This window comes from Octopus bimaculoides, chromosome 6 (genome assembly GCF_001194135.2).
Source record: "Octopus bimaculoides isolate UCB-OBI-ISO-001 chromosome 6, ASM119413v2, whole genome shotgun sequence".
NCBI lineage: Eukaryota > Metazoa > Mollusca > Cephalopoda > Octopoda > Octopodidae > Octopus > Octopus bimaculoides.
This window is the reverse complement of record NC_068986.1, coordinates 111,606,217-111,610,376: the sequence shown is the minus strand read 5'-3', so window position 1 is coordinate 111,610,376 and position 4,160 is coordinate 111,606,217.

Genomic DNA, 4,160 nt, shown 5'->3' with positions numbered 1-4,160 from the left:
AAGGAAAATTCAGAGTGTTGATTTGGGAAATTCATCGAAACATATGTCGGAATAAAGTATGCAGTTATAACATGCGTTCACTCCATTCCTTAAATTTATATATATATATATATATATATACATATATATATACATACTTTTTCAGGTTTAAGAACCATATATATATATCGCACCCATATAATTCCTTTTGTATATATGTATGTGTCTGTGTGCGTATATGTGTGTGTGTTTGTGTATGTGTGTGTGTGTTTATATATATATATATATGTGTGTCCATGCATATATATAAATATATACATACACACACGCACATATATATGTACATACATGCACACAAACATATATATATATATACGTTATATACACATCTATTTGTTTTTGCGCGTTACATGAAAATAATTGCTTGGCCTAATCTATCAAACAGTGTTCTATTACTCACAAAATGATTTAATGCTTCGATAAGATGTATGTTGATTATATGAGCGTCTTTTTAAATGTGATGCTTAGAAAATGCTAATAATGTGTTAATTAATCACTTATGTATCTTCACCTGAGGCCTTCAGTATCACAAAGGGATGTACGTAAAGGGATCTATATTTTCTTTGTACGTATCTTGTCATCGATTAGGTGTTAGAGTGTTAGTCACGTGTGTACGTGAGATTGATGGAAGGCACTTTTTAAAACGTTTTGAGAAACATATATCGACCATGGATTGTCTCAGGTCGAACGTCTACGCAAGACTGGATTTATGAAATAGATGCATTTCTATGAAGTAAAGACGAATATATTTCTCCTGTAAAGATGAGTATTTGCCAGAGTAATGCTGAACTCAATTAACCAACCGTTAAGAGATGATACTTTACTCAAACCAATTCCTTTTGTAGATACAGCAAACCCACAAGGTAACTCATTCTGTAAGCGTGGAACATCAATCTCTGTTTCAGAGGATCAACAAGCTACTGATTTCATACGAAAGAACAGATGAAGTTATAGAAATAATCAATTTTGTCACATATTAAGAGATTGGAGAAGCCATCATACGTTACCAATCCATAAATTCAGGGACTAAGAATTCACAGCCATACACATCCGATCTCATGTATATCAATCTTAGGCTCGTATATATTTTTATGATGTCCACATACACTAAGCACTTTTTTTCTTTTCCCACCGTAGAAGTTGAAATTAACATATTTGCTTCCTTTTTTACTGGTGAACGCGTCTTATATATATGAAAGACACTAGATTCTATTTGAAAATCAACCTCAGCTACTCATCGAATATCACGTATCTGATCATACATATAAAATAGTATTGTAAAGGTCCTAGTAGTAAGCTAAAAGAGCATAACATATTTTTGCTATGTATAAATTAAGACCAGAAGCAGTCCTAGAGTACAGATGCCATATTATTAATGACGTCGGGAATGGTAAATAAAGGACTTTCACAAAACTAGATGATTGATTGCTGGAAATAACATAAAAAACAATAACATGATTAGTTAAAAGGCTTAGACAACAATAAAAAGCATAAATAATAATGATAATAATAATAATAATAATAATAATAATAATAATAATAATAATAATAATAATAATAATAATAATAATAGTAATAATAATAATAATATTAATCAAGAAGAAGAGCAGGAGGAGGTGGAAGAAAGTGGATAAAAGATGTGAATTAGAACTTGTGCAGGTGCACAATACTAGCATATTCCTGCGACGTAAGACACTCAGCACTTTTTCTCTCTCTCGCTTTCTCTATCTTTCTTTCTCTCTCTTTCTTTCGCTCTCTCCCTCTCTTTCTCTCTTTTTCTGTCTATCCACACACACGCACACACATACACACATACATATAAATATGTTTATATATTGGCTGTATGTTAAGACGTTTGTTTCCTGACCAAGTGGCTCCGGGTTCAGACTTATTGCGGTGAACCTTGGGCAAACGATTCAGTGGATTTGTTAGGCGAAAACGAAAAGACGTCCGCCGTATCTGTGTGTGTGTATGCGTTCTTTCAACAACGCCGCTTGACAAGCGGTGTTGGGTTGCTTAAGTCCCTTTCAGTTAATAGTTCGGTGAAAGACATCGATAAAATAACTATCAGGCTTAAACATATACGTACTAAGTGTATTTTCTTTGGCTAAAACTTTCAAAGGAATACACCATAATAGACAAAATATAATGACTGCAGCAATCTTTTGGAAAATGATTTGCTTCATCGGACACCATAAGAACTTTTGTATTTGTTACATTAAATGTCTTTTATAAAATATTACTCTTTTCCATGTGAATGTCCGTCTTATCAAATATTACAAACTGAAAGTCAAGAATCAGGATATAAGTAAAACTTGGAAATTAACATATATTCAAAATAATATACGCTCAAGTGGTTATCTCAGTTATTTTTTCTTTCCAGCATTCCTAATTATAAATCCTTCCTCCGTCACCACAGCCTGAAAAAAAAAATCATCCTACCACGCTTCTTTTCAGCTGATTTCCACCTTCCCAATTGATTTTTCAAAAAACACGGCTCTATAGCCATGTTTCTTTCTCAGTAGCTGTCCTCACCACTACCTCATCTCCAAAGGTTCCCGCATCCGTTTCCACCCTACTTCCATTCTGCCTCTGCCCTCTTACCCATACTCCGCACAATTCCCTACCGCGTAATGCCTACCACTGTTCGTTCTAATCTCTCCATAGTGCACACCCTAGGACGCCTTTTCCCTTTCGCTTATTCGAGCATTTTCGCATATTCCACCTTACGCTTCATCATCCATCTAAAGCAGATTTTCCATGACTTTCTCGCTCTCTTTCATCCCGTCCCACCCGATGCCACAACACACTCCCCTTCCTCCCCGATCCACTCCCCTGCATCTTCACTCCCACTCTTCCGTTACTCCAACTCTCCCACACACCACTTGCTCCCCTCGCTTTCAGTACATGTGCTTCTTTAAAGCGTTGATACAAACGCCGATGTCGGACACACCGTCCCATGGTTGACGCGTATCATTGCAAATTTATGTCAGGAAGGAAATATGAGAAAAAATAATCTATTCGATAAGATTCTAGAGTGTATTGAAAACTATCGTTCATGAACTTTTAAGTAATAAACGTCTGTTTTAAGCAATGATTTGACTGTTATTTCTAGCAACTACAGTTGGTTTGCTCGAATGTTTTAAATAATTAATTTGCTTGCGTGTTTTAATGTCTTTCACTGTTTACATTCCTCGTGTACTTTTTAATGTTTTGACTGTTATCTCTCGCAACTCCAGTCGGTTTGCTCGTAGCTTTTAAATATTTAATTTGCTCACGCTTATGTTTTAATGTCTTTCACCGTTATCTGTAATGTTTTGACATGCCGACGCCCACTTCTCGCTACTATCACAGATGATGGAAGACGCAGCGAACGCCATGTTTTCTGACTGGCTGAAAATTTAGAAAATTATCAAACTTTCAACACCTGTAACATTTTCGCAAATGTTTTATGGAATAAATGAATAACTAATTCGAGTTCAGCGTTATGACTTACATCTATGTGCTACATTAAAACCTTTTTTTAAGATTCTGACATGCTGTGACTGAAACGACAATGATCCCTATATATATCGCACTCACACACTCATATAAAATATCTGTGACTGTGTGTATGCGTTTGTGTGTATGTGTGTATAATTGTGTGTATAATAAATATAAAAATAATAACAGGCAAGGTTTCATGCTGTCCACTACAGAATTATATCTGAGCTATGACTTCTTGTCAATGGAGAACAAATATGGATACGTTATATTTCTGGTGTTATTTGTTGTGCCAATTTATACGTTTGTGTTGCACTAATTCACCTTGTTTCCTGGCTGCAGCCTTGCTTTTCAAGATCATATATATATTTGCTGCCATATTCCATTCTTGCTTCCGTGCAAACCGCAATCTTCCTTGTTATATTTCTTTTAACTGTCCTCTTGATAATGCACTCAATGTCTCTTCAAATACCTTTCTACCGTTTTCTGACTCCTCTCTCTAAGACACAATATTTTTGTATTATTATTTTTTTTTTTCTTTCTCGCATCTGACTCATGTTAAGTATTTCTGTTAGATTTGAAATATTGGTTTTAGATTTTGGTACAGGGCCAGCAAATATATATATATATATATATAC